The sequence below is a fragment of the Macrobrachium nipponense genome, chromosome 18 (assembly GCF_015104395.2).
Source record: "Macrobrachium nipponense isolate FS-2020 chromosome 18, ASM1510439v2, whole genome shotgun sequence".
In the NCBI taxonomy this organism is placed as follows: Eukaryota; Metazoa; Arthropoda; class Malacostraca; order Decapoda; family Palaemonidae; genus Macrobrachium; species Macrobrachium nipponense.
The window spans coordinates 26,476,030-26,503,529 of record NC_087211.1 but is presented as its reverse complement, the minus strand read 5'-3'; the positions used below and the strand labels follow the sequence as shown (position 1 = coordinate 26,503,529).

At 36.8% G+C, this 27,500-nt stretch overlaps 1 long non-coding RNA gene across 1 annotated transcript; it reads left to right on the top strand.

The window, feature by feature from the left end:
* Positions 1 to 21,370: 21,370 nt before the first annotated feature.
* Positions 21,371 to 26,800, top strand: LOC135196732 (uncharacterized). The gene is made up of 3 exons (XR_010310440.1): positions 21,371 to 21,547; positions 26,495 to 26,569; positions 26,743 to 26,800. It is a non-coding gene; the product is annotated as an uncharacterized LOC135196732 (long non-coding RNA).
* Positions 26,801 to 27,500: the final 700 nt, after the last annotated feature.

Below are 27,500 nucleotides of genomic sequence, written 5' to 3'. Positions count from 1 at the left end.
AGCTGAGGAAACAACAAAGAATGCAGCAGAAGAAAATCAAGATGAAGATATTCTGATTAAAATTCGAGGCATTGAATTACACACACAAAGAAAGTGCAAGAAGAAAAGATGCCGATTTCAGGGATATTAAGTTTATAGAGGAATGCAATGCATAGTTCTTCATGCTCAGAAGAGTATTATTGAAGGATCCAACGTTGAGAGAATGACTATGCTTAAAGAGAAATACCAACATTTCATGTTAGAAAACAGTCCTGAATTTTTCAACGAATTCTACAAAACAGTTAAACTGAAATCAAAGCTGATCGAGAAATATGGTTCACAGATTTAGTTCTGGCAGTCAAACTTTAGGAGTAAACTTGTTTACTCAACATATGTACGGTGTACCCAAAGGATAAGCATTGGAATCTGCATTTGAAGCAATTAGAAGAGGCCTGTGCTTCTACTCCACAGATATATCAAAAAGTCGCCATTGGAATTTCAATCTATGCCCTGCCCCCCATCTGCGAATTTCTGCCAGTTGAATACAATCAGTCCGCCACATATTTTACTTCATTTCCTAGATCAAGTTGTTACTGGAAAGAAGCAATATGACCCGTCTGGAAAGACAAGAACGATTGTGAAATTATTTGCCGAAGACCTTTGTTATTCTGCAGCAAGGGGACAGTGGGTGATGCTTGGCGTTACTCTAAGAAACCTTACAGATACGCTGAAATTATATCCTTGATACATCACTTGGACCACTGTGCATCGTACCACTCCTCTTGAGCTTGAAACAGCAATGTGCAAAAGTGCTGAGAGAGAGAGAATTCTTCCTTAGACTATTGACCCTGACAGGAGTGTCGTCACTTACTTCTGCTGGGATTCTTTTGATTTACTTGAGGAAACATATCTGTCCTTGGAATAACCCATACTGCTCATGGACTGATTATTTAGGCGGTGTCAACTTAATATCCTTAGTATCAGCAGATTTTCTTCTTGCACTTTCTTTTCGTGTGTAATTTTTTCGACAGGAGATGTGATATTGAGCTTCCCTTGCCACCAAATCAATGCCTCGGATTTCAATCAGAATATCTTTAATCTTGTTTTTCTTCTGCTGCACTCATTGCTATTTCCTCAGCTGGTTTTGTCACATATTTAACAAGTTTCTCTACCTTTCTTTGCTTCATAATTCGATTTTTGCCACTAGATATACATTCATCTGAAGGAAAAAAACACTTCCACCACACTGATGAGAGGTCCTGAGTTTCTTCGATGAACTTGGTGCACCTTCACCTGAGGAACATTGTCTTATTGCCAGTTTCGATATATTTGTAAAATTTTTATAGCACCACCGATGATATCGATGCATATCTGATGAGAATTCGTCAGGCACTTGAGCACAAATATGAGGCAACATTTCATTAACAGAATTCAAGGACTGTCGCAGTTCCACAGTTTCATTAATTTGTCTGAAACTCGTCCCAGATAGTGGCATAACACCCAAATCTGACTTGTATTGATCATCAAAGCCCTTCTGCTCTGCTTTCTGTGCCTTGGTTGGCGCCAACTTCAATGGCTTCTCGTTACTTTTACATCTTTCCGTAGACATTTTGAGCTATCGTTGGCCAATCATACGTTGTTCCTGCATCCTGCAAATGAAATGTTACGATAATTTATTCAGAATTAAGTAAGTATATAACAAAATCTAATCAGAATATTTAATAAAACAACATCAGTCTCCATAAAACCCCTATTAACCTTCAACAAGAAAGAAAAATGTTATCCTGTTAAATATGGTGGTAATCGGTAAAAACAGGGGATAATTTTTGGCACCCAATTAAAATCCATTAGATAATAACACAAGGTTCATGAAAATGACCATCCCATAAAATCAGAATTAAAGTGTATGTTTTATTTTGCAGGCCTCTGAAAATCATGCGAATTGCGGTTTTTGTAATGTAGGAGATAGTAATGCTTCAACTGCATATATTTTCATTCTGGCAGTCAAAAGCAACAGAGTTCAGGTAGCAGACAAGGAGATTCTGCAATTATATAGCTTGGAGATTATAAAATTCTGTATTAGCAAAAAACCCCTTGGGGAGTAGGGGGAGGTTGGTACATAGCCCATGAAATATCATATTTGAACATCTAAACAAGGTTAATACTAGTATGCAAGGGGAAAATGAGAATAAGTTTACTGCCTCATCTAACAAAATAAAGTGTTTGTTGGAAAAACTAAGGCTTTGGAAAGATAGAGTGAGTGATGGCAATACCGATATATTTCAAAAGACTGCTGATGCTAAATATACAGACATCACTCCACTCATCAAGGAGCACCTTACAACTCTGGATGGGAACATTGAAAAATATTCCCTAATATATCTGCTGATCAATATGAATGGGTAAGAAATCCTTTCATCCATGATCCCTCAAGCAAGCCACAACTTAGTGTCCTTGAAGAAGAGGAACTAATTAACATCCATAATGACTGCACACTAAAACTATAGTACTTGGATATGTCACTTGACAGCTTTTGGATAAAAATTGAAAAGGAACACCTTCACATAGCCCTAAAAGCCCAGACAATATTGCTGCAGTTTTCAACTTGGATTCATCCACTTCATCAATTGTGTCTGCTTCCAATTTTCATGGTACGGCGAGGAACCCAAGATCGCTGAAATGACCCCACCTGAGCACGGTTTCCTTCTCATTCTGAAGGAAAGCAGGGTGGGCGGTGTCGGTCTTTTCGTACATAGGGTGTGTATGCATATCAGACTTGTGAAAAGAACGGATGTAACATGTTTTGAATATCTTCAGGCAAATTTGGCATGTAAATATGTCTTTAAAGATGAGTTTGGCTTACTGCTTGACGCGACTGATATATCTGCCGCGAGTATTTTTATCTGTGGTAAATTTTAATCTATGGATTGATGGTCCAACTAGTGAAGGTGTCAAAGCGTTTAATGATCTACTTAAGTTGCTTCGCCTTGTAAACAATATAAATTGCTCCACTGCAATAACTGGTCACATGTTAGATGTGGTTCTATGTGCTGCTGTAATCAAAGTGTTAGTACTATACAAGTTGAGGAGAGATGTACGATTTCTCCAGCGCATTGTCTGATGCTTTATGGAAGATCAAACATTGAATGTGGAATTTGCAGTGTAATTCAATTTACATCTGATGAATAAACTGTTAATTAATTTGATAATGGAGGTCCTGCGAGGGCTATGGAAGTGGCGCTGGACCTGGATGAGCCGTCAACAAGTAACAAGAAAGAAATGACAATTTTCCCGACAAAATGAAGACCAATCGTTGATTGTGGCTTCCTTAATTTTAGTTCAGAAAGAACTAATTTAAAGGAGAACCATTTCTAAATCCAAAGCATTACGAACTTTGAACGTGTTTCAAATTCCAAAGTCACTTTGGAAAACCATACACCCGCCAAAATGGACAATTTAAATGTGCAGGGCTTTCGAGTAAGGTATGATTGGGCACATTCCCTCGCTTATAAAATGAACTTTATCTTTGGCACATAACTAGTTTTTTTGTTGCCACTATACACAATACATAATTCACCATAGCTTAGGAAACACTTTTTACATGTTGGTGGAATATCAGCAACTTCTAGATTATCACCCTGCCTTATCCACCACGAAAGTCAAGTCCTGAGACCTTCAGTGTATATTTAGTTCCGCCTGAAAAATTGTCAAAAATCCACGCCATTTGAAAAAATTTGATTACACATAAAAAATGGAAGTATAATTGGCCAAACGTAAGTGCTGTAATCGTTTTCTACTCTCTTTTGCGGAACGAAGAATCTACGAGGCTCAGTTGAGGAAAGACGTTGCACCAAACTCAATACGGAACACAAAAAAATAATAATAATAAAATAGACCGTGAGCGTTGTAGGAGAGGAAAGTTTTTAATTGCCGATATTTCGATTTTTATTGCATTTAATCAAATTAACTCATTCATATACTGTTGTTTACATGCATTCTAGTACTGTTCCTTCCCAAATGATTAATATCATCGTGCTGCCGTCTCTTTACATTTACAAATTGAAACACTGCTCTCGCGGATTCGTACCGAAATTCTGTCTGGCAGGTAACTCCCAGTCGTCCTTTTGCATAATGATGTCATATGAATATCATACTAGATGTTGAATGTGGAATTATAGGAAAACCTTCTGGAAGTAGTTAGGGATGAAAGCAGTTGTAGAAAATTGCCGTTTTCGGTGAATGAAAGTCAGTGAAGATCTTGAACAGTCTTCGTATCAGAATGATCGACCGTCTAACTTATTCCTTGTCTCGCGTTGTACAGTTGAATTACTTTCCTCCTTGGTGAAATACAAGTCCCTCGGCGTCGCGATCTACTCAAAACTAAAGCCTCAAGGAACTTTGTGCTTTTTTGGACAATTTGATGTAAGTGTCCTCAAGAAGTGCAACGCCTGCCCTCTTCTCACACTGAAAACTCTCGATCCTTGGCAGATGCAATATCTTTTCTTTAACCGATTGTAGTCATTTTGCAATATGTTCAATTTTCTTTTTAGATTGAAGATTAGAAATACAAAAATAGCGTATTTCACCAAGCTTTTAAGACAAAAATATTTGAAAAAAGTGCTTAAAGACTTGGCAGCATATGGCCTTCTAGTTTTTTATTATTATGAAAACATAACCCCATTAATAGGCCGCTTTCAATTCCTCTAATTAAAGAATATATTAATCACATAAATAGAGTGTACATATATAGATAATTATATATATATTATATATATATATATAGATATATATATATATATATATGTATATCATATATATATATATGATGTGTATATATATATATATATATATATATATATATATATATATATATATATATATATAGAAAGATAGATAGATAGATAAAGCCTGCGTGTGTTTCTTTGTGGATAGCCTTTATCAGTAACAATTAAAACAGAATCGGTTTGTTTGAGATTTGAAAACAAAGAATGCCTAGGAAAAATTCCTTAATTTCTGTAGCTGAAAAAAGCTTTGATTTTATAGATCGACTGCATTTTACATATAGAAATATTATGTATAATATGCAACGTTTGAATCCATTGTTTAAAAAGGGTGTAAATGTCATTCGCACACATAACAATATTCTTGAATCATGTACTACACACTCGATTAGATTCTAATGTCTTGTTTAAGACACGTCGTCCATCCGTACCTTGTAATGATCTTGTTACGACCTTGTTTTTTTCTTAGATTTTGATAGTTGGAAAAGTCAAGTTTCTCTTACTTGAACCAGACCACTGAGCTAATTAACAGCTTTCCTGGGGCTGGCCCGAAGGTTTATATATTTTTACGTGGCAAGGAACCAATTGGTTACTTAGCAACGGGACCTACAGTTTACTGTGGGATCCGAACCACATCGAGAAATCAATTTTTATCACCAGAAACAAATTCCAATGATTTCGCGTTGGCAGAGCGGGGAATCGAAGTCGGACCCTAAGATCGGTAGTCGAGCACGTAACCGAATCGTCCAAAAAGGAACTTTTAGATAGTTGGAAACTTTACTACTGAGAGTTGCCATTATGCGTTGCTTTAATATATTCTGGAGGACATTCAGTTCCTTTAATTAGTTTCAAAGCTACATAAGTTTAGATGATTATCAACAGTCCTCAGAATGTGGTTGAGACTCAGAATACCTGTTGTGGGGTTTTGGCGGCACCTCGCCTGTTTATGATCATAAGTATTATTCACTGGTTTTGTCGTGCCTGATATTATACGTTGTTAGTTCCCTAAATGGAACGATTTGTTTTCAGCTCGAGATATTAGTTATCTTTTCTAGAAATGGTGAACCACGTGTTTTTTATATATAATTGTATGCTATCCTCCTTAACGCTCACTGACTGGGTGCCAATACATGTATTTGTCCTTGTATATTTATGTTCATACTGAACCAAAGCTTAGCTGGATTCTATCATACCCAATTTAAGTCATCGAAAAGAAAATGAGCTCAGTGACGAAAGTAATTTTGAAACAAGATCCTTCAGACATGCCAAATCGGATGATTCCCCAGTCATTTCCCCCAAGGGGAAAAGAATGTTTCTTTCGCACATCGCGACCAAGATACCAAACGCACACCGAGGTTCTAGACATGACTTCACAAATACATTTCATTACACAGAACAGTTAGTGTTCGTTGTCTCCTTGTCAGCTAACCTCTCTCTCTCTCTCTCTCTCTCTCTCTCTCTCTCTCTCTCTCTCTCTCTCTCTCTCTCTCTCATTAGGGATTTTGGTATATGAATTAGACCTCTAGCCAGCTGATTTAGTTGTTTAAATGCAGGTCTGCTGCTGCTTGTCGGTATTGGAAGCGTTAGTTTTACTGTTGGATTACTGCTTATTAGTGATTTTTGTGCATTCGCTTTATGCTTGAGAGAGAGAGAGAGAGAGAGAGAGAGAGAGAGAGAGAGAGAGAGAGAGAGAGAGGGCCCCCAGAAGCCGACTAGGCAAAAGACACGGTCTGTATTCACTGACAAAATTGTGACAGACAAGAAAGCTAAGTGGAATTACTGGTTACCAGTATGCAAATAATTATATGTCAGCGTGACAACACATGAAAACATCAGACACATTGCTTTATGCTGGTAAGATCTTGATTATATTTAAGGGTATGTATCAGGGAAATGATTGTGGCTCCCTATAGATTCTCTACCAAGTACGGTTCGAGATGTGTACACTGCTTTTGGCATTATGTTGCACCAGAACGATAATATACAAAGCGTTAAAGGTGATTAATATAATAAACAAATATTAGATATAAAAACTGTCAAAGGAAAATAGACAGTATGATACGGTAAGTGTTAGCAGTGAGGATATTACATTTATAATAGGCTTGAATCAACTGGCATAAAGTTTACGAATTTAGCCTAATCATAACCTTTACGGCAATTGTAATTCCCACAAGTATAATGAAAATGTATAATGGGTGGATTATTTTATAAGAAATTCAGTGACGTTCCTATAAACTTCATGCAAAGCGTCAAGCCTCTTATGATACTCAACTTAAGCTTCCGGCAACTATCAATTTCTTTTGACAAGTGCCTCTTTTTCGAGGTCATTCTGTGGAGGTGTGGAAAAGGCGTCTCCAGCCGACCTGCAACAACAGCAAAACAAAACCTATTACACTGACAAATCAACCCACGCCACTGACTTGCCGTTTTCTTTACTAATACCCTGGTGAGGTCACTGGAATCCACGACTTTTTATTTATTTATTTATTTATTTTTTGTTTACTAGAAATGTGGTAAATAAGACAGACTCCTTTTGAGTGACCTTAAACTGCAGTGACATTTCAAAGTTAACAATCGAACAACAGAAAAGGGTTATGTACAAGTAGAGAAACTAAAACTAAAAATACAGTATGCAGAAGTGATTTGTAATATAAATACACCCAGAAAAGCATGTTTACATTTTAACATAATTAATTTTCCTCGCGTCATTCAACATTTTAAGACTGAGGAGCCGCAGTGAGTGAGAAGGATTAAAATCCTTCCAAGGGATCATGACGTTATTTACTTGAGATGAATAATTGTATACCTGTGTCTATAGGAAAAGTCCTACCAGCTTTTCTTGAGATTTTCACTGGTTGGTCCGGAATTTTTCTGGAATCCCTGATGGTACGTCAACGCCTGGATTGCAGAATTTCTTATGTTTTTTCCTCCCATTTCTTGTAGAGGTAGTAGCACATGACAACACTTCTTCTTTAGCTTGAAATATGCCTACTTTGTGTCTCCTATGTGCAATTTCTACATTTTGGTTCGTTCTCCCTTACGTGTCTTAAGGTGGAGAAAATCTAATTTTTTTTTTCTTCAGAAAGTAGCACTCGCAAAAATAAAAGAGGTAATTAAAAGAAGGTTGATTGTTTAAGTGATCAAATATGTATGAAGTTGGAGAGCGTTGCCTATTTGTTGATATTTCTCATCCAGAAGATGAATCGGAATTGAATTTCCATAAAAAAATTAATGGAATTTCCCAGTTTTCATATTTTTCTTAGAGGTCACGATTAGTTCTACGAAACGTTTTTGTATTTTTATCTTATAAAAATTTCCTAGTGATTGTACTGTTCGTAACAATGTATCTTTACATTTCTTCTGATCCCAGTCACCGTTGTTGGAATGAAAATGATCTCAGTGGTATTTTAAGGTCTTTGCTCTGTGCATATAGATATTGTTTTAGGCTATGATGTATTCATGTAAACATTATAATAGTCATATGGTAATGAATTCGTTCAACTTACTTCTCATAAAAGAAATTAGTGATAAACTAAAATAATTTCATCAGTTTTTTAAGTGCTTTTCAAATTTGTCTTCCTCGTCATTACAGGTCCCCGATCAAGGAACACAAGCAACAGCTCAAGATCTGATATGTAAGTACATTGATTATTTGAACTTCATTGTATCATTCATGTGTACAATTTTGTTGTGTTGCTTTGGTCGCTTGTGTAGTAAAGAAAAGAAGAACAAAGTTGAGTAGAAATTGATAGTCACTTCGTCCTTACATTGTCTTTTAGTGTTCCGTGTAAATCGTGTATTCTTTGCGCAATACCTGCCCCTGTCTGTAGCCTTCTCTCTGTGGACCTACAACGCCGAAGGCATCCAACGGGACCCTTGCATTTATTTGTCACGAGTTCTGAGTTATAATTTGCGTGCAGTATGAGACTGCTGATTATCTTAACATTTGTCGATTTTTTATCAGAAGACGTGTTAGTTCAATACCGTGACCATACCTGAATTCTGGACGGTGGTAACAAGCGATTTTATTTCCAAGTCAGATGGTCAGGAACTAGGTTCAGCAAATGACAGTAGGTGAAAATATGGCGTTAGTGTGTTTGATGTTGACTTGAGTACGAATGGATCTTTTTAATGCATTTTTGAATATCTGTTGATGTTTCTTACCTTAAGTATATTCTAAAACCCATTTTTTTCTATATAACATGTTATAAAAATTGTATAATTTTTATTTGTTGTTGGTTATCCTCTTTAATATTATTTTCTCGTACTTGCTTTGGGATTGTTTATTTCACATTTCGCATATCACAAAGTTAAAACTGCAAAAGTGACAATTATTGTTTAAATTTTTCCAAAATTAAAAAAAAAGATTATTTTATCTCCATTTTTTAAAGTACAGAATTAGCAAAATCTCTAAGGCTAGATTAAGGATTTAATTAAGATCGGTCAAACACACTGGTCAAAGGCAAGTTAATTCGAAAAACAATACACTTTGCATTAGAAACAACATGAAAATTGTTTGCATTAGAAACAACATGAAAATTGATTATAAAATTGTTTGGACAATGAGCGAGAAACGAACATAAGATATAAATTTAGCGAGCATGAGAAAAAAACATGTGGAACTAATTAATTAGTAGTTAATTCATTTACTTTAAGGCCCTTTATGAAGATTTTACAAATATAGACTATGGGTCCAAATGGTACAATCCCAGACTAAGATTTAGGTTTTTTTTTGCCAGTGATTTTTCTAATTGCTGATTCCAATAAGTTTCTTGAAACATAATCATTAGACTTAGCAATTACAGAGCTCTCGCCCCAATTTATACAACGAGATTTTCCGCGCAGATGGATATATAGTGCATTTGTGGGCTGTTCTAACTGAATACATTGCTGCTTTATTCGAACATTTAAAACTTTGCTTGATTGGCCGATATAAAAAGACAGGAAAACAAACCTATGTTGCTAGTTATAAGCACTGTCGGATCAATTGCTTATAAACTATCCAAATATATAATTAAATTGTTATCCCCGTTGCTTGGAACTGTATATATGTAATTCATACATCCGGAATTCTCTTGATCTTGTGAAGAAATTAAACCCTGGTGATATTTTTGTCAGTTTTGATGTATGTTCCTTGTTTACAAAAGTTCTTATTGACTCTGTGCTTGATTATTTAATTAATGAACTTGTATTGCATAATTAAGTTGTGTATTTGTGATTGCAGATTTACTTTTAATGGACAACAAATATTTGGTATGGCTATGGGTAACCCTATATCACCTCCCCTTTCAAACTTATGTATGGAATTCTTTGAAAGACAGCACCTCCCGATTATTATACTAAGATGACATCTTAGTGGTCTTACCTGTTGGTATCGATGTAAACGATTTATTGTCTAAATTAAATGATTTAGTGCCATCCATAAAATTCCCCCTGATCCCAACTCCTTGACGAGGTGGGGGGCTTAGGGATCCACTGAAGAGAGAGTATGCCCCTTTACGCCTACTCTCTCTGCTGTGGATCCAACTGAACATTGGGACCTTTAACTCCTTTACTCCTCCTCCTTATAAATTTTTCCCTTTCCCTTCTTCTTCTTTCGTTGACGACCCTGGCATGGTTTTGGACTATTGAATTGACAGCTCTTTTTACTTGATGGAGGGTGGAGTTGGATGGCATGCCTCTCCACCCGTAAAACTACAGTACCTGACGTGGTTGAGCGAGGGGAAATTTTTAAGTCAAGCCATGCCCACAGTGCTGGGTCCGATCTCATGGGACTGACGACCCTTAAGGCACTGTGGGTATGGCGTATATCCAGGTGAGGGACCCAGGGCAGTTACCAGTGTGTGTAACGGCATTGCCCCTCCCCCGGTTGGGCCTCCTTGGTGAGAGGGACCTCATCCTGGATGAATTTTATTTAAAACTTTATATGGAGAAAAAAATTAACCTCACAACGACTTCTGGCATGGCAATGGACTGTTCTCAGGATAACTCAAATAATGAAAATGTGAGTGGTATTAAGACATTATTACCATACAATAAACCCAAAAGAAATAGATATCGCCAGGACCCAACCTTGATTCACTTTGATTCTCTCTTTGGGGAGTCAAACTGGTCAAGGTTTTTGAACTTAGAAGCTGACAAAGATATAACTTTATTAAAATTAGAAAATTACCTATTGAATCGATGCCCACCGCAAGAGATGAGCATAAGACAAATTAAAAAAAGGGAATGGTTGGTTGAAACAACAACCAAAAACCAATCAGAAAATTATCAATGTATAAAAAATATAGATAACATAAATATAAAGGTCACAAGGCATGATACAATGAACAGTGTGCAAGGCACAGTTATAGTACCAAATCTTGAGGATGAAACATTAGATAGATTAATACTTTTAGATTCATTAAAGAAAAGGTACAATAATGTTGAAGACTGCGAAGTATATGAGGTCCCAAGTAGGAAAGACAAAAGTCAAACTATCAAAATAGCCAAGATAAAGTTCAGTGGCCAAACCTTACCCTTAAAAATTCAAATGCTAGGATTAAATAGGGAACTAAGACCTTATGTTCCTAAACCTATGCAATGCAAGAACTGTTGCAAATATGGCCATACAGCAATTAAGTGCAGGAATAGTTATAGATGTGCCTTTTGCAGCTCGCAGGACCATAAAACACGCTGGGACTGTGGCCAACCCAAATGCGTCAATTGTGGATTAGAACATCATGCCAGATCTCAATTGTGTGCGTTCTATGTCTACAATACAGAACTGAAATGACTACAAGAACGAACTGGAATGACGATAAGAGAAGCAAAGTCAGAACTGAAAGTGAGAGGATTAAATGACCCAGCTAAGAAATTTAGGTATGCAGACACCTCAAAGTCAAGCAATACCAGAACTGAGACAAATGATAATAATAGAAATAAAGAAATACCACCACAAAAAATACAAGATGAAAAGAACTCTTCAAACACACATAATATTACGACTGTGGAAAATCGATTTAGCTCATTATCGGAAATTGAAATAGATAATGACATAGAGGAAAACAAAGAAGAATTAAAATCACAAGAATGTGAAAAAACAGATAATACTACTCGAAAGAGGCAACTGGATAAGACCCCACCTAATTCCACCAAACAAGTCTGTAAAAAGATAAATAACCCACCAATCTCGCCGAAAGCTAAAGTTCAGAAACAAAACACTAATAGTATTCCACTGTCTCCCATAGTAACAATAGTACCTCTAGGAACCGAATCACAAAATTCAGATGAAATGGAAAACCAAAATACAGGTCACTACAGTGAAAACGAAGAAATTCAACCATCACCAATTATAGGCGCCACAGGAAAAAACAAGGAAAAACAACAAACTGAGAAACATGAAGATACATGCGGCTGCAGTAAATGCTGTATAGCAATGTGCCACAAAAATAAGACTATAACTAAAGACAGCCTAACCAACACCATAAGAAATTTCATGAGGAATAGGAGTAAGGAAAAAACAAACATCAAATCTCATGAAGAAGGTTGTATGTGTATTGAACACTTAGAATATTACAAAGAGAAACACATCAGTGTTGTAGATAATATTCTAAAGAAAATCAAAATGGAAAAATCAAATCAAGATAGTAAAAAAGTAACAGTTAGCGAAAGTAAGATTCAAACTACAACAAAAAATGAATCAAGACCTACAAAAATACAAATTAATTATAAAAATTTTAAGAAAATAATAGCTTTAATAATCTAGGGTAATTTGACCACTTATATTACACCATTCAATCGTTATATAATTCAATGGAATATAAATGGATTATTAACGAGAATGCACTTAGGGGAAGTCCAACGACTTATTAGTGAACATGAACCAATGATTATATGTATACAACACATAGGAAAACGTGTTCCAAAAATAGGTAAATATCTATTAGCTACAACATCACAGGAAAATGAAAATAATTTAGGAACAGCAATATATGTCCATAATAAAATTATATACGACAAATTAGATATAGATTACACTGAATTGCAAATTTCAGCAATAACAGTGAAAATAGAAAATAATGTGTTGGATATAATTAACTTATACAATCAGCCTAATAAAAAGTATGATTTAAACAAATTACAGAAAATAATAAAAGAGTTTAAGAATCCAATATTAATTGTAGGAGATTTCAATGCGCATAACTCAATATGGGACTATAACAACATTACTCCAGATAAAGATGGAGCAAAAATAGAAAACTTAATGAACGCTAATAATCTTTGTTGTCTGAATGACAGCGAAGTAAATACATATTATTCCAGAACCCATGGAACATTTTCCACAGTAGATGTCACCCTTTGTTCAACAAATATAGTTGACAGACTAGATTGGAATATATGTGATGACTCCTACTCAAGTGACCATTGTCCCATAATAATATCCTTATTAAATAATGAACCAAAACCATATTCTCCACATTACAACATGCAAAAAGCAGATTGGGACATTTTTTACTTTCGTACCGATATATACCGCCCTATGATTATTTGAGAAATCACAATGAGACGACCGATTTCATTGTGTCCTTCATTAAAAAGGCAGCAGACAAAGCTATTCCTCATTCAAAACCCCATAATAAAAAACTTAAAGTCCCCTGGTGGTCAGATGATCTAACTGAATTAGTACGAGAAAAACACTCTCTAGCAAGAAGGTTAGATACTCTAAACAGAAGATTCAATAAAGTTAATAAATCAAAACCATTCACAGAAGAAAATATATTAAAAATGACAATTTTACTATTAGAAATAGATGTATTAAAACCTTTATATATAAAATATCAGCCAAATTTAGAAAAGAAGTAATAAAAGGTAAAATAATATCTTGGAGGTCCTATGTGTCGGAAATAACAAGCGAAACATCCATTCAAAAAGTATGGGAAAAATTCAGGAAAATAAACGGAACAAACATTAGACCACCCAGACAAGCTATATTAGATAATGGAAATAAAATTTTAGATCCCTTCGAAATAAGTAACATACTTGGGGCAAGTTTTGCCAAAATAAGTAGTGACGAAAATCTAGACAAACATTTTAAAAAAGTAAAAAACAAAGCAGAGTCTATTATACTTAATTTTGAGACAAAGGAAGATATATATTATAATAAAAAGTTCAATATGGAAGAGTTAGAATATGCTCTCTTGAACAGTAATAAATCTGCCCCTGGAGGAGATGATGTTTGCTTTGAGATGATTTGCCACCTAGCACCTTTGGCAAAATCATACTTATTAAAATTTTACAATCATTTATGGCTCCAGAACTTGTTTCCAGACAAATGGCGAAATGCAATAATAATTCCTATACCCAAACCAGGAAAAGATGCTAGTAATGTGAATAATTATAGACCTATCTCATTAACAAGTTATATATGCAAGTTATTGGAGAAAATGGTAAATACACGACTTACATGGCACATTCGTGAAAATAAAATTTTAAGTCCTACACAATTTGGTTCACAACGTAATAGGTCTACATTAGATTCTCTGTGTAGTTTGGAAGACCATATACGTAGAGGATTTGAAAGAAAACAAATTACAATAGCTGTCTTTTTTGACATTCAAAAGGCATACGACACTACATGGAGGTATGCAATATTAAAATCTTTACATAATAATAACATCCGCGGCCATCTTCCTAAATTTATTAAAAACTTTATGACTGACCGCACTTTTCAGGTGAGAATAGATCCAAAATATTTCCACTTGAAAATGGAGTACCACAAGGTAGCGTCCTTAGTGGTACTTTGTTCACATTGGCAATTAACAACATCAGTAACATGCTACCGGTTGGAATTAAGAGTAATTTGTATATGGATGATTTTGCAATATATTACACAGCATCACGCATAAAACATGCAGAAAGATGATTAATAAAAACTATAATAAAAATAGATGAGTGGGCCTCATCAGTAGGATTTAGATTTTCCATAGAAAAAACCCAAGCGGTCATTTTTTATAAAAGTAAAATTTGGAAAAGAGGTGAAGAAGCAGAATTAAAAATGAGAAACCATAATATACCAATTAGCCAAACTGCAAAATTTTTAGGTTTGATATTTGATGCACACCTCAACTGGAAAGCCCATATAACTTACATAAAATCGAAATGCAAAAGAGCATTAAACCTAATTAAAAAACTCTCTCACACAAATTGGGGAGCTGATAGACATACTCTTACTATACTTTATAAAGCAACAGTGCTATCAATTATTGATTATGGAAGTGAAATATATGGGTCAGCTTCAGAAGCAGCACTGAAAATATTAGACCCAATTCACAACGAAGGCCTAAGAATATGCACAGGAGCATTTAGATCCTCACCAGTCTCCTCTGTACAAGTTGAATGTGGCGAACTGCCACTATCCCTCCATAGAGAATTCATAACCATGAAAAGTGCATTAAGAATCAAAGCAAGTGATTCACCAACTAAAAGTCTATTTGAGTTAAGGGATGTCTTTATAAACAATCATTCACCACCTTTCCCAATTAGAGCTAATAGACTGTTAGAGTCATTAAATATAAATATACAAGTACCTCCAATAGTAAAGTTACCACCCCATTGGACTATGATTAAAGTAAAGACTTGCACTCACTTGAAATATTTATCAAAAAGTTCCGTATATACCCCAGAACACCATAAACAAAAAACCATAGAACATATAAGACAAAAAAGTTCACATTATGCAATATATACCGACGGGTCCAAATCGCAACATGGCGTAGGATATGCAGCTATATCGCAGAACAAAACATATCAATTTTCTTTACCCAATCATGCCTCAGTCTTCACAGCTGAGTTGTGTGCAATTAAAGTAGCTATCAAAATTATAAAGCAAACTTCAATTAATAATTTTGTGATTTTTAGTGACTCGAGAAGTGCCATAGAAGCTCTTCAGAATTACAATCCAAAAAATAATATTGTACAGCAAATTCAATTTGAACTCCACAAATTATATAAAAATGGCAAAAATATTGAAATATGTTGGATCCCTGCTCACGTGGGGATAAGAGGAAATGAAGAGGCTGATAAAGCAGCTAAAGAAGCAGTCCAAATGATAAAAGCAAATGTAAACATCCCCACCAGTGATTATATAAGATATATAAAAACAATAATTGTAAATAAATGGCAAAACGTATGGGCTGAAGAGCCTGAAAATAATAAATTAAAACAAATAAAACAGGATGTTAACAAATGGAGTTCAGCATATCAAAGAGAGAGACATGCTCAAGTAATCCTGACACGCCTCCGTATAGGCCACACTCGTCTGACACACGGGCACTTGATGAGCAACCCACGCGACCCTGCTCCAGAGTGTTCAGAGTGCAAGGAGTTGGTAACAGTCAGACATGTCTTATGCGAGTGTCCAAAGTATGACCAGCAGAGACTGTCAACTTTTGGAAATAAAACAATAAAAGAAATTTTGTCAGAATCTTTTACATTTTCAGTAGTTCCAATTTTGACTTTTCTGAGGAACTGCAATTTAATTGATAAAATATAAAAGTTTTTAGTGAATTTTAAAACAAAATTTCAAAAATTTAAAACTTAATTCCGAATTTTAATATACCGTTTTAGTATGTATGTAAGGGAACATGAGTAAATGTATTTATTGTGTGTGTGTTCTAGTATGAAAGCGTTTGCCTTGGTGCAATTTTTTTATTTTATTTATCCTGAATGACCAATTTGGTCCCAGTTCTGGCCTAAGGGCTAGACCTGGCATTTTATCTAATCCTTCGGGCCAGCCCTAGGTAAAACTACTTTTATAATAATAATGTAGATGACTTCGTCATATATAGTAGTGGTGAAAAAGCGCTGGACATAACAAACAGATTGCAAGCAGCCATAAATAGGATAAAAAAAATGGGCCGATAACAAGGGTTTTAAATTTTCACAGCAAAAAACTAAAGCGGTCAGATTTACAAAATCAAGAAAACAGGAATTAATTCCTACTTTATTCATAAATAATGATATAATTGAATATGATGAGATAAAATTCCTTGGTGTAATACTTGATAAAAAACTTACATATAAAGAACATATAGAACAACTGGCGATAAAAGTAAGAAAATCCTTAAATATAATAAAAGTAATTGCGCATAATGACTGGGGTGCTTATAGAACCTCTCTGATAAAAGTATATAAGGCTATTTGTCTAAGTAAACTTGATTATGCATGTCAAGTATATGGTAGTGCTTCTAAAACCCTATTAACAAAACTGGATGTCATACATAACATGGGTATTAGACTATGGACTGGAGCCTACAGAACTTCCCCCGTGGAAAGTCTGTATGTAGAAGCAGGAATAGATCCCCTGAAAGTACGAAGAGAAGAAATTGGATTAAAATATATAGCTAAAATAAATAACCTTAATGATAATCCAAACACCAAATATATGAAGAACATAACAAATAATTATGACAATAAACCAAGAGCCTCTAAACCATTGGAGAATAGATTAAAACCTGATATAGAACATCTAAAATTAGGAACAAGTAGCATATCAAAAATAACCACTCCTAAAATACCTCCGTGGAGACATGAGCTAGAGGAAAAGACCCCATATAGACTCCACTTTTCTAGCCCCGCCCCCCGCCCCCCCACCCCCCCAAGGGGCGTGGCTACCCCCCTCCCCCCTCCTGATTGGCTCATGTACGTACGTGAGGCCTAAAAAGGGGCGGGACAACCCCCAAAACCCCCAAAAGGGGTGTGGCCACCCTGACCCATATAGACCTCACTTGTCCTGGGGGGTGTGGCCACCCTGACCCCATATAGACTCCACTATTTCTGGGGGGCGTGGCCAACCCCTGACCCAAATTGACTCCATTTGTATTATAAGCTCATGTACGTACATGAGCTCATCATTCGACTCCATATGTATGATAAGTTCATGTAGTTACATGAGCTCATAATTGACTCCATTTGTCTTACAAGCTCTGTACGTACATGAGCTCATATTAGGGGGCGTGGCCTCCCCTAACCCCAAATCGACTCCACTTTTCTACCCCTGTGACGTCACATAACTAATAAGGGAAATAAAAAACCCATCTTTTCAACCCTCCCTATTCTGGGGGCGTGGCCACCCTGACCCCAAATTGACTCCATTTGTATTATTAGCTCATGTACGTACTGAGCTCATAAGTGACTCCATATGGTATGATAATTTCATGTACTCATGAGCTCATAATTGACTTCCATTTGTCTTACAAGCTCATGTACGTACATGAGCTCATATTAGGGGCGGGGCCTCCCCTGAACCCCAAATTGACTCCACTTTTTCTACCCCTGTGACGTCCACATAACTATAAGGGAATAAAAGCATCCTTTCAACCCTCCACTATCGGGGGGCGTGGCCACCCCTGACCCAAAATTGACTCCATTTGTCTTACAAGCTCATGTAACGTACATGAAGCTCATATTAGTGGGGGACGTGGGCCCTCCCCTAACCCCCAATCGACTATCCCACTTTTCTACCCCTGTGACGTCACATAACTATTAAGGGAAGGAAAAACGCCAACATTTCAAGCCCTCACCCCAAATTGACTCCACTATTCTACCCTGTGACGTCACGTAACTCTCTGGAATAAAACCATTCTTTCAACCCCTGACCCCAAATTGACTCCACCTTTCCTACCCCCTGTGACGTCACGTAACTCTCTGGGAATAAAACCCATCTTTTCAACCCTGACCCCAAATTGACTCCACCTTTCCTACCCCCTGTGACGTCACGTAACTCTCCGGTAATAAAAACCAACATTTCAACCCCTCACACCCCAAATTGACTCCACTATTCTACCACTGTGACGTCACGTAACTCTCTGGAATAAAACCATTCTTTCAACCCCCGACCCCAAATTGACTCCACCTTTCCTACCCCCTGTGACGTCACGTAACTCTCGGTAATAAAAACCAACATTTCAACCCCTCACCCCAACCCAAAATTGACTCCACTATTCTACCCCTGTGACGTCACATAACTCTCTGGGAATAAAACCATTCTTTCAACCCCTGACCCCAAATTGACTCCACCTTTCCTACCCCCTGTGACGTCACATAACTCTCAGGGAATAAAAACCAACATTTCAACCCCCACCCCAATTGACTCCACTTTTCTACCCCTGTGATGTACGTAACCTCTACGGGAATAAAACTTGAACCCCACCCTGACCCCAAATAGACTCAGTTCACTGTTTTTTGCGACTCATGTCCCCTTTAATTGTTTTCAAAGTAACCGGGAGGCGTTTACCTCATCCTCCTCCTATAAAATCTCTAAATTTATATATGCATATTGCGAATATACTCTCTCTCCCTCTCCCTCCCTCCCTCCCTCATCCCTCCTCCCTCCCTTCCCTCCCTCCCTCTCCTCTCTCTCTCTCAGCCGTCATTTTTGTTTTATTATATATACACACAGCTGCTTAGATATTCAGAGTATCATGATAAAAGGATATTTTGGCGACTGACTTCATCCACATGTGATATCTCCCCCAATAACCATATCAGAGTCAATGTTAGATGATGAATCACGCACACACACACACATATGAAGAAACGAGACCTTATCGCCATATTTGCCCAGCTGACTTCACGCCAACGTGAAAATTTTATTTTTCATAGAATTTGAGTCATAATCTAGGTGGCGAACACAAGGACAAAGGTACACATTTCAATTTTGTTTATTTATTATACAGAGTTTGAAAGAGGTTGAAAAATCAAATTACAGACGGAATTGTTATTTTATATTTATAACCAATCCTAAATACAGGGGAATGAATTAATATTCCATACAAATACATACATTAGAAAAAAACTGTACACCGAACGCGATAATATGCGCATTCGCTTTTTCAAAAACAATACTTCAACGAAACATACTACGGCTACTATATATTTTCTAACCTGTTTCCTTGACATCACACCCCTTAGTATATACCACAAACATCTTCTCCAGCACTTTCCCGACCGTGTATCGAAGACGACGACGTTTCATCTAACACCTCAAAGCTTTTAAATTTAGCTAACAAGTTTTTCATATATAAATCTTCCACACACTCTCCAACAGGGATAAATTCTTTTTCATTATAGCCACGCAGCATATTTTACCAATTTTGCTCATTTCATCACTGAATGTAGCTAACACAGGTAAAATATTGATTCAACCAAGTCGTATTAACCAGTCGCTCTGACCGATGCCAGCGGGAAAGATAACATATTTGGCATAGTCATACGATGATTTAAATAATTCTTCCTTCAATTTCTTGACCGAAGAAGAAAAAAGTGATTGAACCTCATCTGTTTGGTATCTCTGCCCAAACGATCGGCATGATCTTCATCTTTGGAATAAGCCACGCTCTTTTGCGCGTATTCATTATCTTCAATGGGGGCACCAATACCGTATTGTGTTAATAAGGTAGCTATGGTGGGTAGATCAACTTCTTCGTCGCATTCCCAAGATGTGATATTTTCAGGTCTTTTCACAATGGCGGACCCTTCAATACCCCTATCACGAAGACCGGCATGATGCACCAGTGCGAGAATATCGAAAACCTGCCAATTCGGCATATGGATAAGCTCGAATGACGTCCGCCACAACACCGTAATTCCTGCATGTCACACAGTTAGTGGCCACTACTAGACACATATTCCTCTTCCTGAACTTATTTTCGGACAAGTTCCCGAAAACTAACTTACAAGAGGAGGCTGATGAAGCCATGGCGAGAAGTTCACGTCTTGATGTGACAAATCCTTCAAGAGATAATGAACTACGAAAGCCCCGCTCCCACCAAGACCCCTTTATCACAATCACTGATTACAAACCCGTTGTGACGAAGCATCAAGCCTCTCCCAGCAATGATTCAGACTAACATGAATAAACAAGTCCTATCATTCCCTCACCCCAAAGGTCATCCACACATGACTCATTTTATCAAATCAGTATCACTCCAGTCATGTTTCTCGCAGACACGAATAAACAAGCCTTATCATTTCCTCACAACAAAGGCCGTCCACACACACACACACACACACACACACACACACACACACACACACACACACATATGACTCATATATAAAACTTCCACACATCTTTCCTCCAATGGGGTATAAATTCTATCGCTACAAGGCGTGAACTTCATCTTTGGAATACAATACTTCATCGAAACATCATATGTCACACCTGATTATTACTTCCCCCCAACTGTACACCATAAATACAACCGACAAGGGAAAATTGATGTTATTCCTTACCCAAAGTGTATAGAGTAAGTGCAACACACCAACCCTCCGTCCCTACAGTATTTCTCTTGACCGAAACGTCATTTCCCTCCGTCACTATTCAGTAAGTAGCATATAAAACACTTTCCCATTTACTTGAAACATAGAGTATAGTAAATATTAAAAACAGCAATAAGATTCATGTATATGGAATAGATATTCTTATAAAATAATGTACCCGTTGAAAGAAGCGGAGGAATATAAAACAGTCATTATTCCTCCCTTTCAGATATGGGAAATAACTCTAGTAGTGAACTGTCCAGCCGACGAAGTAGCCACTCAGTCAGACACCATTACATATTATGGTGTTGGAGCCCCAAACTCATTTATTAGGAAGGTGAAAACGGGTCATGACCATGAAGCAGGAGAAGAAGAAGAAGAAGTAGCAGGAGATGCAACAACTACCACTGGCAGCCCACAACAGTGCAACCCCCGATCAACTTCGCCACCACCCACTACTGAAGGAAACGAGCAACCCGGTGAAGGTATGTAAACCGATGTATTATATTTATTTAATAATAGTTCCTGATTCCATAGAAACACGCACTCTTTTTCTCCGTTTCCCTGTTTTTCCGTTCAAATGCATTATGGGCATAGTAAAAAAACACTATATAATTATTCATAACGGATTTATTGACCACATAAAGAGTTTACAAATTCAATACACTATCGCTGTCAGACCGTCTCAGCACGCATCCCAATATAACTTCCACGTGTATCCTATTTTAACCTGAATATGCCGAAAAAAAAACGTTTAAGAGGAAAACGACTAAGACGTCTTAGCAGATTAACACCGACGTTCATGGGCGAATGATCCTCACAGCTCATCCTGAAATAAGTAAAAAAGTTATGTGATTGAAGGTGTATGATACATATAGAATATATCCTTATAGAATGTAAATGGAGTAATATAAAAATCAAAGAAAAATATGCATTTACCTTAGTTGTTCAAGATGCGGAGACATTCCTTGTACGTAATAGCACGTTTGACCCCCGACCTCCAATATGAACATTTAAACTTTTTCAAATATTTAAAAATATCCCGTTATCCATTTATCACTACCTCCCAAACGAGTGAATGAGAATACATTTTGTATTAAGGATAATACTGCTTTCACACCACGGTGACTCACGCAATGAAAAAAACAAAAAACTAACGTAAAGACCGCACTTGTACGATTTATCAGGTTGTATTTGTTTTATTAGGCGATAGAGGTTATATTCGGGATGCGCATATATAAATTTAGAGAAGTCATTCGAATAAACTTTTGGATTTATACCGTAAACTATCAAAAAAGAAGATTATATTTCTAGGTGATTTTTCCACGTAAAAACATACCCAATGACCAACATATTAATATCAGTAGACGAAGATAATGTATTAGATATAAAACTAAAGGTTTAATTCTACTTTCTGGCAATGTCAATAATCCTACTTCATCCGAAGCGAACACACCTAATATTTAACCCGGTCACCGAGTGAACCTTTTAAAACTTATTTCAATTTCTTTTGTATCCATTCCATTTAACCCCTAACATCACACTGAATAACCCTATCCGCATCCACCGTTAAAATACCCTTGGTATCCCCAAAGTAAAATAATGCAAGGCTAGGCGTAGCCGTACCCAGCCTGATCGATATTCGCAGGTTTGCCGAAATTTCCACTGGCATGGAATCTTCAACATCTTCCACCACAAAATTAAAGCAGTAAATAGCTCTACCATTTTTAAAACTATCATAAGTGATCAGATTATCACCGCCACCCCCTATACTTTTCTGCGTCTCGTGATATAATTATTGCATGATGGTATTAGGGAAACTACATTGAATTAATTATATAACCGTATTCCCATTAACGGTAATATGTATATTATTTAAATCGAAAGATTGAAAATATAAGACTATTGGTCGCGTAATTACCTGAAAATGTTTCCATATCAATCATGGCCAATGTGATTTTTTCAGGTATACAACTGTTAAAAGGCTGATCATTAAATCGAATTTTTCATTTTGCCCAATAACGTTATGTCTTGTATAAAGTCTTATCAAATATATATTGTATAGGATTAACTGCTATCGCCTCATTTAAAGCCGACATTGCGTTATAATGTGGGGTAACTCTATCGATCCATAATTTTAGCCTTTTCTACATTGAACACATTTAAATGTCCGTCTGTGTGGGCGCCCATAAACCAGCTATTATTCGCTAATTCGAGCCTAAGTCTCAAATCAACTGAATCCAGTAAATATGTCTATAGTCGCTATATCCAAAAGAAGTGGAAAATATGTATGCACGCCCTCGTTTTTAATGTCACCCATAACTTTCGTCTCCCACCTGCCGGTTTGACCGAAGGTACCGGCTGTAAATTGCCGAGTTACCCCGTGTGTTACATGATAGTCATCGTATAAAAATCCCGCCCGACCGGTGGTAGGTAATGTCGAGGGTTTTATCATTTTCAACATTTTTTATATATGATTGATAGTTAAATACAGGACAGGATTTCCACCAACTTTTCATTCAAGAAAACGGAAGCGGATTTAAATAATGTATTACTAATACCATTAACGACGGCCACGTGAACATCATCCGCTAATTGCGCACCGTCCCTATCAATTGAGATATATAATTCTAAAGCTATACTTGACAAATCTAAGAAAGAACCTGCCACCCCATTAATGCGAAATTCTATATATTTATCAGATAGAACTTGATTTATGGAAATATTACAAGGTGTAAAATCCAGTCTTTCCTTTGAATTAATTGAAGTTTCAATAATTCTCCGTCTATTAACATTCGGGAACAATTCTTTGATATTACCCGCAATATACGATGAAACAGGAACTTGATTACCAGTTCCGGGTATGTTAGGAACTACGCTAGCCATATTTTGTGTTTATATAATTTTAGATGAAGGGTAGAACGAGTGCGTACCCGCCGAATGTCAATTGATGAATGAGTTACAAAAGATCGTACACGTCCTTATTATATTTACTCCTAGATTTAACTCGTGTGCCCTTCCTCTTCCTCCGTTTTTTCTTTCCTCCCACACTCGACCGTCTAACTAAACGTTTCACTGTTTTCTTCCGTCTCGTTCTCCTTCTCCTTCCAGTACCGCTTAAAATTCGTTGTCCGGTAGTTTGAGGGCCCTTATACCATTTCGTTTTATGGATTCTTTTAAAGGTAAACCGCTGTTTACCATATCAGATAACACAGATCTACCGAATTCATTAACTGAAGTTTCGCGGCGTTAAATAGAAAAGGAAGCACTTTCCGTGCAATACCACTTATGGCCGAAAAAAAACCGCTTCCCCTTCTGCGGCCGGGATAGAAAACGGAAATATCCTCAAATCCCGCTCCTCTCCTTAATAAAGGGTCTGATAAAAATAGTTTTTTAAATTCCGCCTCTGAAGGAGGCGCGAATAACACTCTCATTTTACTGTTTATACTATTCCCAAACAATTTTAAGTTGAGCTTGATTCGCAAGTTCTAGTTGACTCGAGGGTGTTACGATCACGAATAAGGAATGCCAAGGTGAACATCGAGTTATATACTCACCTATTCATCTAATTTTCCTCTAGTTTTATACGGAGCAGGCAAGTAACACTCAGGTCTTTAGTGAAATGTAAAAGGTGACCGTTTTGATCCGTGATAAAAGAATAGAAAATCTGATCCAAGATGTTCGTGTTCAACAATTTGTAGACTGTATTATGTATTCCTTTTCCTCTACCACTTGCTAAAGTAAAACAGTCCAATATATTACTAGTCTCCCGCCAAAAAATCGTCGGTTGAACTATATCCGTATACACATATATATAATCTACCCCACAATTATCAGGTAGAGAATCAAGGGAAACGTGTTTATTCAGTTCACACGCCCATATATTTCATAACCGGTATTAATATGAAAACCTAATAATTTCGCGGCTTTTCCGCTAATTTGACGTATATACTTTTAACGTCCCCCGTTCTCAATTTCTCTCTCTTGATACGTGGTATAGTAATTCTTCTTAAATCTTCATCCCAATGAAATATACCGTTACTATTAAAATAATTTATGAAATTATCACCGTAATAAACTTTTAAGTAATCATACACGTCCTTATTAAGAGCTCTCACGAGTCTCTTCATATCCCCCGCTAACATTGCCATTCTCGGTCTATACAAATATGTATGCCTATCACGTTTATGACGCTCTGTAATAAATTCGAGAGTGAATAAATCATCTTTGGATAATATAGCGTAATAACTCCCCGGGAACATGATCGAAGCTAAACCTACTTCATATTCAACCCCATTAGGTAATAATATAGGTGTAGGTAATCTATTGGCAAATTTCGAAGGTGTATTTTGGTATACGCGTCTAACAGCCGAGACTGCTCAAATATATAGTGTGTTCACCAGCCATGTCGGTTAAATACTGACGACGGGTTATATGTCACGTATGGTATTTATAAGAAAAGTTCGATAGCGTTTTATCTAGGTCTTATATGCAGACTGCACGATAGAACCCATTTTCAGTAAACATTATTTCTTCACCGTTCTGATCTGAGACATCGATAGTAATGTAATCCAATACGTCAATGGTATTTAAAGGTTTATAAATGGCATTATGCGGACCTTTACCACATGCACATCCTAACGTGAAGCAGTCTAAGAGATTAACCATTTTATCACCCAAGATGGTAGGTTGAACGATACCCGAATACAGGTAAACGTATTCAACGCCCTGCTGGAATATATTTCTACTGTGATGAGGTCTCAACGCACCCGAACTGTATATTAAATACCTGACTTTTTCATTGAAACCAAACATATTAGCTGCTTTAGCACTGAGTTTAATCGTAATTGAATCAATCATATCAACTTTGGCTGCTCCTGCATCGATATGTGGAATGCTCATTCTCTTCGTGTCATCATTCCATGAGAATAAACCGTCCCTGCGGATAGCTCCGCGAATATGTTCTCCGTAAAATTCAGATAATTGTTCAATAATTTCCGTATTAAACGCTCTAGTCATGACATTCATATACCACCCACCCAACAAAACCCGAAATGGATATTAAATATACGTGTAAATGCGTTTCCCATCTGACTCATTATAGATCGCGTTAAATTGAATAGTAAAATCAACGTCTCCTGGTTTAATAGCGTATATAATTTCGGGAGAACTGACTCCCACTAGCCCCACTTCATATTCCACTCCTTTCGGTAATGATATAGGGACGGCTAACCTATTGGTAAATTTACACGCCCGATTTTCTGGAAATGTACCTATACAGGCATTGCTATTCACGTATATGATGTGATCGCCACACATGTTGAATGTAGACTGTATGACTAACAATGGGCATCGGGTTTATAATATATGTACATAAAAACCTCCACGTTCATGTTATGTCACACCTTATTCATGAATTTGTTATCACACAGATTGTCACGTCATTCAAGAAAATGTCCAAGCCTCTAACCGCCATGATGAATCATCCTCACCACCCTCCGATCCAGGTAAAATATAAAATTATTATTATTATTATTATTATTATTATTATTATTATTATTATTATTATTATTATTATTATTATTATTATTATTATTATATTGCAGTTTTTGCAGTTATTATTATTATTATTATTATAATACACGTTCACTCCGGTGCTTATTTAAAATTATCTTTACAGATCCCTTCGCTGAAGACTTCCCATTAGATGAAGATTTGATGGGGAGTAATAATAATATGAAGCTCGCGCGTTGGTGGAGGTGTAGGAACCAGAAGGGGATCTTCACTCACGAGGGAAAGAACGGAGGGTAATAAGGTAGTGAGTATCATTCATTATGCGGCCGCAGTAGGGTCACACATTGACGTGGCAATGAAGTTAAGTAGTAGCATAACCCGATTACGCGAAGATGTGCACAGTAACTTCCTCGAAAGAGGTATTCGATCGGCTATGCTATACTTGTGCGTTATTATCACCAGCGTGAGGATGCTAGGCGACATGAATGAAAAAAGTGCTTTCTATGTATGTACTCCACCCACCTCACTACGATTGACCTCGATCTATGACTCCCTGGAGGAGGCTATTGAGTTATAGCTAATAACTTGGAAGAAAGACTCAACCGTACTGAGGGTTCGGGTTGGTGTATGACCTCGCTAGATAGGGTTGAACTTCATATCACGCGGCGTGAGTTAGTGAATATTAATAACTTCCAGGTGTATCCCAAGGGAGTCCGCGGTAGTGATCAGGTTATCAATATTCAGTCCGGGTACAAACTGTGTCGTTACAGCAGCGTTAGAAGCGTACGTTGTACTGCGAGATAACCCTCCCACACGTATTAACAACCTCCCTCGTGTCTTAATGAGGAGGATGGGGAGGGGACAATTTAATATCAAACACTCGCCAGATATGCCGTTGACCCATGACTCTTTCAAAACATTAGA